Here is a 12601-nt window from a genome sequence, read left to right as displayed (position 1 = left end):
GTACAGATGTCACGCCGAAAGTAGTCAAAATGGATTCAGAGATGGTCAAAATGGATATTTTCGTTGAAAGCTGAAAACCGAAATTTACTTCCTTTACTTCGTACAAGTAAAAAGTATCGTTTTTTCTTTTTATAAAATAAAGTTTCTCAAATTGAAGTAAATAATTTCTGTGATTACATAACTTGAAAACAGTAATTGATTTAGGTACTAACGTATTAACGCCACCGCAGCTACAGCTTTATTTAAAAACAAAGTAGTCAATATAATTTAACCAAACTTAACCTACGCTCGCTTCGCTTGCTAACCTTGACTAATTAACAACGTAATTTTTTGAGTATTTATAAATAAATAACATACGTACATATGTATGTACTTATAAATACGTACGTACAGATGTCACGCCAAAAGTAGTCAAAATGGATTCAGGGATGGTCAAAATGGGTTCAGGGATGGAGTCAGGGATGGTTTTGAGTAATAAATACTCAAAAAATTACGGTGTTAATTAGTCAAGGTTAGCGAGCGTAGGTTAAGTTTGGTTAAATTATATTGACTACTTTGTTTTTAAATAAAGCTGTAGCTTCGGTGGCGTTAATACTTAAGTACCTTGATTTATTAAGTTTTTTTTATTTTTAAAAAGGACCTTTTTTATTAAGTTTTTTACTTTTTTAGATTTTTTTCGAATGGGTCGAGTCGAACTGAAATTTCAGGTATATCGGACTCATTCGTCCAGTGATTCCATTACCTAGTGATTACCTTAGCCGTTTCAATCGTTAAAATTTCTTCGAAGTTCTATTAAAACATATAAAGGTAATTTTCAGGGATGTAAAGAAGACACTTCATTAAGAAAGTTGAATTTATACCGGGATTGCATTCTTTTTTTCTTGTAAAGAAGTTTTTAAGAATATAGGTATGGAATACCTATGAATCATGAGACCCTCCTCTATGAATCATGAGACCTTGCCGTTGGTGAGGGGGCTTGAGTGCTCAGGGATACAGAGTAGCTGGACCGAAGGTGCAACCATATCGGAGAGGTATCTGTTGAGAGCCAGACTAAGGAATGATTCCTGAAAGAGGGCAGCAGCTCTTTCAGTAGTTGTTAGGGGCGTAAGTCACAATGACTTAAACGGCCGTATCAACATCACTCAGTCCTCTGAGTACTGCGCAGCTGAAAGCAATGGAAAACTACAGCTGTTTTTTTTTTCCAAGAAAATGTGGCTCTGCATTTTCAAAAGCAATAATGGAGGCGCCTTCCTTGGTAAAATATTCCGGAGGTAAAATAGTCCCCCGTTCGGATCTCCGGGTGGGGACTACTAAGGAAGGGGTCACCAGAAAAGTAAAAAATAACATTCTACGAGTTGGAGCGTGGAATGTTAGAAGCTTAAAAAAGGTTGGTAGGCTAGAGAATTTAAAAAGGGAAATGGATAGGGTAAACGTGGATATAGTAGGAATTAGTGAGGTTCGGTGGGAAGAGGAAGGCGACTTTTGGTCGGGTGACTTTAGAGTAATTAACTCAGCGTCAAATAATGGGCAGGCAGGAGTAGGTTTCGTGATGAACAAGAAAATAGGGAGGAGAGTGGAGTATTTCAAGATGCATAGCGATAGAGTCATTGTAATAAGGATAAAATCAAAACCTAAACCGACAACGATTGTTAACGTCTATATGCCTACAAGCGCCCATGATGATGATGAGGTAGAATGTGTATACGAAGAGATTGATGAAGCAATTAAACACGTAAAAGGAGATGAAAATTTAACAATAGTTGGAGATTGGAATGCAAGCATTGGAAAAGGCAAGGAAGGAAATATAGTGGGTGAATACGGGCTGGGCAAAAGGAATGAAAGAGGGGACCGACTTATAGAGTTTTGCACGAAGTATAATTTAGTAATTGCCAACACCCAATTTAAAAATCATAATAGAAGGATATACACTTGGAAAAAGCCAGGCGATACTGCAAGGTATCAGATAGATTATATCATGGTTAAGCAAAGATTTAGAAATCAACTCGTGGACTGCAAAACTTACCCTGGAGCAGACATTGATAGCGACCATAATTTGGTGATAATGAAATGTAGATTGGGGTTTAAAAACCTGAAGAAAAGGTGTCAGATGAATCGGTGGAATTTAGAGAAGCTTGAGGAAGAGGAGGTAAAGAAGATTTTTGAGGAGGACATCGCAAGAGGTCTGAGTAAAAAAGATAAGATACAAAATGTAGAAGAAGAATGGGAGAATGTTAAAAAGGAAATTCTTAAATCAGCAGAAGCAAACTTAGGCGGAATAAAGAGAACTGGTAGAAAACCTTGGGTTTCAGACGATATATTGCAGCTGATGGATGAACGTAGAAAATATAAGAATGCTAGTGATGAAGAAAGTAAAAGGAACTATCGGCAATTAAGAAATGCTATAAACAGGAAGTGCAAACTGGCGAAAGAAGAGTGGATTAAAGAAAAGTGTTCAGAAGTGGAAAGAGAAATGAACATTGGTAAAATAGACGGAGCTTACAGGAAAGTTAAGGAAAATTTTGGGGTACATAAATTAAAATCTAATAATGTGTTAAACAAAGATGGTACACTTATATATAATACGAAAGGTAAAGTCGATAGATGGGTGGAATATATTGAAGAGTTATACGGAGGAAATGAATTAGAAAATGGTTTTATAGAGGAAGAAGAGGAAGTTGAGGAGGATGAAATGGGAGAAACAATACTGAGATCTGAATTTAAGAGAGCATTAAAAGATTTAAATGGCAGAAAGGCTCCTGGAATAGATGGAATACCTGTAGAATTACTGCGCAGTGCAGGGGAGGAGGCGATTGATAGATTATACAAACTGGTGTGTAATATTTATGAAAAAGGGGAATTTCCGTCAGACTTCAAAAAAAGTGTTATGGTAATGATACCAAAGAAATCAGGGGCAGATAAATGTGAAGAATACAAAACAATTAGTTTAACTAGTCATGCATCAAAAATCTTAACTAGAATTCTATACAGAAGAATTGAGAGGAGAGTGGAGGAAGTGTTAGGAGAAGACCAATTTGGTTTCAGGAAAAGTATAGGGACAAGGGAAGCAATTTTAGGCCTCAGATTAATAGTAGAAGGAAGATTAAAGAAAAACAAACCAACATACTTGGCGTTTATAGACCTAGAAAAGGCATTCGATAACGTAGACTGGAATAAAATGTTCAGCATTTTAAAAAAATTAGGGTTCAAATACAGAGATAGAAGAACAATTGCTAACATGTACAGGAACCAAACAGCAACAGTAGCAATTGAAGAACATAAGAAAGAAGCCATAATAAGAAAGGGAGTCCGACAAGGATGTTCTCTATCTCCGTTACTTTTTAATCTTTACATGGAACTAGCAGTTAATGATGTTAAAGAACAATTTAGATTCGGTGTAACAGTACAAGGTGAAAAGATAAAGATGCTACGATTTGCTGATGATATAGTAATTCTAGCCGAGAATAAAAAGGATTTAGAAGAAACAATGAACGGCATAGATGAAGTCCTACGCAAGAACTATCGCATGAAAATAAACAAGAACAAAACAAAAGTAATGAAATGTAGTAGAAATAACAAAGATGGACCACTGAATGTGAAAATAGGAGGAGAAAAGATTATGGAGGTAGAAGAATTTTGTTATTTGGGAAGTAGAATTACTAAAGATGGACGAAGCAGGAGCGATATAAAATGTCGAATAGCACAAGCTAAACGAGCCTTCAGTAAGAAATATAAGTTGTTTACATCAAAAATTAATTTAAATGTCAGGAAAAGATTTTTGAAAGTGTATGTTTGGAGTGTCGCTTTATATGGAAGTGAAACTTGGACAATTGGAGTATCTGAGAAGAAAAGGTTAGAAGCTTTTGAAATGTGGTGCTATAGGAGAATGTTAAAAATCAGATGGGTGGATAAAGTGACAAATGAGGAGGTATTGCGGCAAATAGATGAAGAAAGAAGCATTTGGAAAAATATAGTTAAAAGAAGAGACAGACTTATAGGCCACATACTAAGGCATCCTGGAATAGTCGCTTTAATTTTGGAAGGACAGGTAGAAGGGAAAAATTGTGTAGGCAGGCCACGTTTGGAATATGTAAAACAAATTGTTAGGGATGTAGGATGTAGAGGGTATACTGAAATGAAACGACTAGCACTAGATAGGGAATCTTGGAGAGGTGCATCAAACCAGTCAAATGACTGAAGACAAAAAAAAAAAAAAAAAAAAAAAGGTATGGAATTTATTAGTTACATCAGCGGAAACCAGACAGAAAAGCGAGAAAGACATAAATAAAAAACTAAAATCACAGACTTGAAGAATAATGTTACAGAAGGCTGTTTAGAATCAGTAATGTTGATTAAGTAGGAAATAGTGGATAAAACAAGGTTATAAGAGAGAATTTGTGGCAGTATATTGTAAAAAAAAAACCAGGTAGGACATATTTTTTTAAGGCGTCCAGGATCAAATAATATGGTAATAAAAAATAATTTAAGGTAAAACAGTCCCCGTTTTCAGCTATTCTGTGGTCCAAAGGATCTATCCACTTTAAATTAAAAAAAAACTCAACTAGAGACGAACTAGATGTAATAAAAACAAACTTCACCTGATTTAAAAAATATAGTTACAAAAAAATATATGAAATTCAGTAACCAATAAAATTTACATAAAATAAGGATAAATGTACCCGGTGAGTTTAATGAACAAGAGATCTGTTCCACACAAAGAATTGAATCTAAGAGCTGCCAGATAGCAGCCAAGTTTACGAGATGATACTCTCCTTCTATCTCCTGTTTAAAAATATCGTAACTTTTGGACATAACAAACGAAATTACAGTCACCAATTTGTATTCAGTCGTAGCACAGGTCGTAATCTCGCTGTCAGTTAACTAAAAGCCTCTCTTTATTTACCATAAATATTCCGTTCATATATCCCGGTTCAAAACATGTATAATAATGCAACTAATCTTCGGATCCAAGAATTTAACATTTTTATGGAAGATGATTTTAGTGGATGCTTAGGCGTTGCTTTTTTTAACCTCCGGGACCATCGCTACGTATTTTTGCAGAGGATGAGATGAATGATTTGTGGCGCGTGAGAAAATACCATGCCTGATCGGGATTCGAACCCAGTACTTCCGGATGAAAGGCCGAAACCCTACCACTCTCGCAACGGAGGTTGACAGGCTAAGTTTATCTTAAGCTTACGTTAATAGTTTATCTGGCCAAATAAATCTTAAATTTAAATTTCAAAAACTTTTATCACGTATAACAACGTTTTTAAAATAAGAAAAATTAAACAAATGATCACAAAGGTATAGTAGGCTGATTGTAATTTAAAATAAAATAGCAATTCATAGAAAAAAAAAAACTATAGCCAATTAACAATTTTCATTATTATCTATCATAAAGCTTTTTGTAACTAAACAAATGAACACTTGAAATTTTGAAAGAATTACCCCACGAAAAACAGTTAACATAAATAATTGCATCACCTTTTTTTATTTTAAATTAATAACTTTTGTCAAATTAAATGCAAAGTTAGAAAATGTAATATAGTGTTTTAGTTACTATTAAAAATTTTTATTTTTCTGTTTTAATATGACTTGTAATTAATTGTCGACTTCCATGGCGAAGTGGTAGCGTCTCTGCCTTTCGTCCTAGAACGGGTTCGAATTCCGATCAGGCATGGCAATTTTCATCAGGTACAAAAATCTAAACTTAACCGTAAATTACTTAGAAAGTAATGTATATTGCACGTGTATGGTGTAAAATTACGCGAGTGAAAGGCGTTCCCGACTATTAATTTTAATTGTAACGAATAAGTTAGGTTATAAATAAAAGTATATTCCAAATTTCATCAAAATCAGAGGCGAGTATGTAATTAATTGTATATACCTGGGTTATTATTAGAAAGGAAATTGTTTTCAAGTTAAACGCAGAGATAGATGTTTAACATTTTTTTAATTTTTAAAATCAATGTTTTGTTTAAGTAGGAAAAAATATTACCATTTAGATATTTCTAACTAGATTTAACACCCGAAGGGCTGAATGTTGTAGAAATGGATCGATTTGACGAATACATGTTCAACGTTTTACAGGTACGCTGATTTCATACTAATCTTTTAAAAAGTCCTATAATTCAGTCAGTTAATGTTTAATTATATTTGTATTTATTAATCAGACTGATCTGTATGTTTTTCAACTTTATCTACTGTTGTAAAGGGGCAATCGAACCTCAAGTGTTTTAAGACATACCTACAATTTTAGACAGGGGAAAGTTAATTCATGCACATATTTTCTATAATATACTTGCTAATGGTTAAAAATTACTTCTACTTACAGAATAAATAATAATTGCATTGCATAAGTTTCTTCGAGACTGAAGGCAGGATATATTTGATTACAGGCAGTTACACAAATAAAAAATGTTTAACTAGGGCGAAACAACACAAATATAAAACTACCTGTCAACACATAAAAGCTGCGTGTTTAGTATGTATCGTTCCAGTCGACTAGATAGAATTACGCATGCGTATAGCAAACCGCACATATCAGCTGTTCTCGAGCGCGGAGGATACCACTGGCATAAATCTTTTAATTTCCTGTTTAACCAACGGGAATCACAGTCAGGTATTACTTCAGAGGATGAATGATGTATGTGTAAATGAAGTATAGTCTTGTACAGCATCAGGTCGACCATTTCTGAGATGTGTGGTTAATTGAACCAAACCACTAAAGAACACCGGTATCCACAATCTAGTATTCAAATCCGTATAAAACTAATTGCCTTAACTAGGATTTGAACGTTGGAATTCTCAACTTCGGAATCAGCTGATTTGCGAAGAAGCGTTCACCAATAACCAACCCGGTGTATTAGGCGTACATAACCAAGTAAGATGTTAGTGAACTAACAAAATGTCTTTATTAGATATTAAATTAAATATTAATAATATTTCGGAACATAATTTCTATGATACAGTTTCAGATGAGGTGCCCTATAATTATTTATTAGTATATTTCGTTGGTTTATTTTCTCCAATCTATGTAAAAATATACATTCATATAAAAAATTTACATTCGACAATATTTTTAAATTATAATACTTGAACATATTCATAGAAAATAACATTCGTAGAAAATAACCCTAATCTGTTTTTGTCAATTTGTGCAGATTTTATTTTCTGAAAGTAAACTAATAAAATCAACCAAATATTTTTATTGATTTAACAAGTAAATGCCTTAAGTAATTATAAAAACTGTACAAATCGAATCCTTCACATTCAGTTTCAATCTATAACGTGCAGTGTTTCCCAGCACACTTGAAAGACGTTAATAAATAAATATTTATTTTATTAGCAGTGCTACTACATGGGCACAAAGGAACTGCTCCAGAATAATATTTACCTGGAAGGTTCTATTGAAACCTTAAGTAAATCTTTGACAAAGAACAAAAATCTAACCTGGTATTAAATGCACACAGTAGTTTGTTTGCTTAGGATAAATTCAATAACTACTTAAATATATTTATGCAGTTACATAACCTTTATGGTCATACAATTAATAATATAAGAAATAAGTCCGTCTATGATAAAACTACTAATGATACAACCTCAAAATCACCAAACATATACTCAGAACTTTGCTCTTTCAAAATTTGTTCTAACAGAAAAAAAGTAATAGATATATAAATAACTTTTTCACCTTACCTCCCAAAGTGCTCATACCTCTACTCCCCATCAAGTGATAACATTGAAGTATTGTGAAATCAAAAGTTATTTCAAAATGTGTTTTACGTTCAGAAATATATATATTTTTTTTTAATTCCTAAAGGATGTCCGATATAAAAACAAATTTGAATAAGAAAAAATTATTTTTTTTTACCTTCAACAAAGATTAAAAAATCATATAGGAAAATAAGATTTCATGCCTTCTTGGCCTTCAAAAAGCTTGATGTTCATTAGTCCTTCTTCAGTTAAAAATTTTTTGTGCCTTTTGTAAAAATTAAAAAAATATAATATGGTCAAAAAAAGTTCTTCCTTGCCTTCCCAAGCCCTCTAGCTTTTTTTAATTCCAAACTGAAAGCTTCAAATGTTAATTTCCTGCAAGTATTAAATTTCTTGGTGCCCGTAAAAACTTTACATAATATTTAAAGTTTAACCAATTCCCTACTCAGATACTCGTAAGGGTCTTACGAGTATCTTAGTCTGTAAGACTGTAAGGGGGTCTTACAGGACCTACGACCCTTTATTAATGAAAAAGAAATTTTTCTACACAAACTTTATTTTCAAGCTTCTTCACTTTTAAAGGACACAAAAATTTCATTGATTTTTGTCAGGAATCCCTAGCCAACCCAACCAACATTTAATTAAAACTGAATTTATTTTTCGCCTTCAAATTATTAAAGTAAAATTATTTTCTTTTAAATGTTATTTTTAGAGCAAGTAAAGATTTAATTATTCACTCATGTTTGGGCCCTCCTTCCCATAATACCACTTACTTGTGAAAACTTGATGGATCTCAAAATTAGCATATCATTAATATTTGATAAAAAATAATAATTATTAAAACCTACAATTGTGAAGTTATAATTTGTTTCTAAAATTCTATCTATCATTAAAAAAAATCCATGGCTTAGTAGTAAGAATTTTATTTCCTAATGGAAACAAGCTCATTATTATTCCATAATATTTCTTTAAATTTACTATTTTCTTACTATATAATAATGGTTTTAATAAAATGCGTAAGTAATTTTATCACATAAACCATGATTTAAGAAAATTCTGTTTTAACAAAATATATATATATATGGGAGAGCATTCCTCTAAATGATCACTTTTTTCAAATTATCTCCTCTATATGATAAAAGTTATAAAAAATTTTATATCTATCTACATTTTGTTCTGGTTAAGTTAGTAATGATTAACATCTCTGAAAATAATGTTAGTACATGACTGCCACCTGGGAGCACTTGAAAACAAGTACTCCTAATTAGCATATAAAAATAACTATATGAGCAGTGACACAACTATGTGAAGATAATAAAAATATACAAATAAAAATTAAATAAATAACAATTTGAAGGTATCATTTGATTGATAATTGGGGTATACATCTAAAAACACTAACAAACATGCACAAAATCTTTATTTCAAAACTCATTAACAAACTAATGATGCTTTCTGTCAAAGGTGATATTTTAATTTATTTTTAAATATATATGTCGTTAGATCTTTAGATCATTAGGAAATTTATTGCAAATATGATATGGATGTTTGGCTAGTCTTGCTTGCAGATATTTTATACATCATGCTTTTATCAATATCAACTATTGTTTCCAAAGAACACATAGCAGGCAGTAACACAGCAGAGCATTAGTTCTTTAAAGTAAATTAGTTATAAGCAAAGGATTACAAGTAGATTGTAATGCCTCAAAACTACAATTTAATTTTTTTAATTTCAAAAAAATGTTATGAAATCTTATTTTATTTTTAACAAATTTCCAACAGAAATTTGCTCACTTTAAAAAAATCATTTTTACCAAAACAGAAAAGTAACCTAGGTATTTTTACAGGCATATGTATATTATATGGAAAAAATGTTTTGTATTTCAAGGGGGAAATATGTTCACAACCTATGTGTACTTGATAAGGTCAAATAAATATAATTTCCAGGTTAATTAATTCTTTTAAACAGGAACCTATAAAAAATTGAATTCTTTGCAAAAAAAATTAAAATTTCATTTCAGACTTTTTTTTCTAAAATTGATAGTTTTTTTTAATTATTCATTTTCAAAAATGCTGAAGACCTATAAATTGGTGCTTTTAGTTTCATTAGGTTTGGCTCAGCTGTTGAGTTACATCCAACTGTTGTTAAATTTTAAATTAAACAATCAGTTAAAGGATTAAACTAAATAAGATCCATTAAAGTTTTAATGCATTTTTTTAAATAGTACATTGCATGCTTTGGTCAGTTAAGTTGACTGACTACTTTTCATGTCGACTATGAAAATATTTGGTTTAATTTATTACCGATACTTTACATTTTTTTTTTTTTTAATGCTCTATTTAAAATAATTTCAAAAACTTACTCTACATAAATTACAAATGTTTGAAGTGGTGTCCTACTTCTATGCATTTTTTGATATGTTTTAAAAACAACCCATCAACATGTAATAGAGTTTATTACCTTATGCTTTTTACACACTCTTTTATGTTTTCAGGGGTAGTTGGTACTTCTAGGTAAACCTTTTCTTTAAGGTAACCCCATAAAATACTCTACTGCAGTAATATCTGGGGACGAGCAGGCCAGTGAACTGGACCAGCTCGACCAATCAAATGATCATAGTTTCGCAGTCCAAAATTAGTCTGGTGATAACTGAATAATGTGCAGTAGAGTCATTATGATGAAACCAAGGGTAGTTCTTCTCTTTTCTCTTCTCCAAGGGTAGTTCATTAAGCAGTAAAGGCAACTGATTTTCTAGAAAATCTACATATTTCTCTCTGTTTAAATTTCCATCTAAAAAATGTGGTCCGATTAATGTACAGCCTATGTGCACCAAATATTGATAGTCCGTGGATGTTGATGTTCTACTTCCCTTAGCCACCCATAGATTTCAAACTGCTCAATAATGCATATTGTCTACTGCTCATGATAAGTAAAACCTGATACGATACTACTTAATTTTACTCACTACTATTTAATTTTCTGCTGTTACAGTATTTTGATGGTTCCTATTTTTGGTCCCCTTGACTTCCAGAATCACTTAATTGTTTTACAATTCTGTACACAGAAGAACGACTTGGGAGTATTTCTACCAGGGAATCATAGTGCATACAAAGCTATTGTCTGATCAACATTTCAGTGACATTCTCCGTAAAGCAAAATTATTACAATTTTTGTCTCCAATTGCAAATCGTTCCATAATTTCCAGTAAGTAAAAACTAAATAATTTAATATTCATTATTAGTTTGCAAGTAACAAAATAAAAAAATTAATTGACGACACTGATAATATGTTCACTTAGATAATTTTCATTTGTAACTTGAACTTCACTTTTAGGCTATTTTAAAAAGTTTGCTGGTGTAGCAAACGTTTTTTGCTGGTGTTTTACATACTTAACTTCTTTTTCTTCTTCATTATCATTAGCAGCATTGATTGTTTTTTATTTAAAATTTAATTTTTTTAATTAAAAATTTAACATCAGCTGGATGTAACTAGTCAGCTGCGTCAGACTTAATGAAATTAAAAATATCAATTTATAGGCCTACAGCATTTTTGAAGATGAATAACCAAAAAACTAACAATTTTAGAAAAAAAATCTGAAATGAAATTTTTATTTTTTTGCAAAGAATTTCAATTTTGCAATAAAAAATATAGGTTCCTTTTTAAAAAAATTAAGTTGACCTTGAAATGACATAGGTTGTGAATGTATTTTCCCCTTGAAATGGAAAAACTTTAATAGGAAACATTTTTTCATACAGTGTGTAGTTTTTGAGATACAATGTCTCAATTTAAACGGACCACCTGGCATATATTATAAGAGAATATTATTCACATAAATTTTTGAAATTTATCTAAATCATTTAGGTCATAATTTTAATAAAAAAAAGACTTGATTTGTGTTTGTAATTTTTAATGTTAATTTTTTATGTTTTTAATTGTATATAATTAGTTGTCTCTGAAACGGCAAATAAAATGTATCTAGTAGATGAACACAACTCAAGAAAAATTTTATTTTCCTTTCAGTAAAATATATGTATATATAAATAAATTATTTCTGTCTTTTTTATATACTTGTATATTTATATTTCATGTTTTTTACATAAATGTTAAATTTATATGACTGTCAATTCTTGATTTTATAATTAGTTAATTTTAATTGCAAATTAAACACAGAATGTTTCTAAAATGGTGGGCTGGCTATACTTTTTTGGATTCTACGTGTAAAATTAAACAAAAAAAATCCCTAGAAAAATGACAATTTCTCCTTCATTCTCCCCAGTCCACCATTTTGTTATTTTTATATAAAAATTTATATCTCAAGTTCAGAGAGATGAATCACATTAATATTTGGTTAAGCATCTTGATAATAGTTTTAAAATTATCAAAAAATCAGAACTTAAAAATACCTATGCAAATTACAAAATGGCGGCCATGTTTTTTTTCAGTCCATTATATCCCCATAAATATTAATTTTATCAAAATTTATGTTATTTGTTACAATATTAAGCCTTTTTTTATTTTGAACAAAATAAATTTTATTTTTTTAAATCTGTTAAATAGTTGAGTTATGGCAGAAAATTATTACTGACATTGATACGGATTTACAATACTAGAATTTATAACAAATAAAAACAATATTTAATTGAATGAATGTAAAATGGATACATAAAAACAGACATAGTCATTTCATGTCTACATTTTCACTAGAGAAGTGAACCAGAATGGGTGAAAATTACAGATCAACCCTGTAATCCATTGGTTATGCTTCCTGAATTGGCAGAAATACATGAACATTTACTAATTACTTTTTTTATCTTAGGACCTCAAAATTTGTAAGTCTATTCAAAAATTTGGTCTGATTTTCCTACAAATATGATATACTTCTGA

The sequence above is a fragment of the Lycorma delicatula genome, chromosome 6, assembly GCF_047948215.1.
Source record: "Lycorma delicatula isolate Av1 chromosome 6, ASM4794821v1, whole genome shotgun sequence".
Taxonomy (NCBI): Eukaryota; Metazoa; Arthropoda; class Insecta; order Hemiptera; family Fulgoridae; genus Lycorma; species Lycorma delicatula.
Note: the sequence above shows the minus strand (reverse complement) of the source record.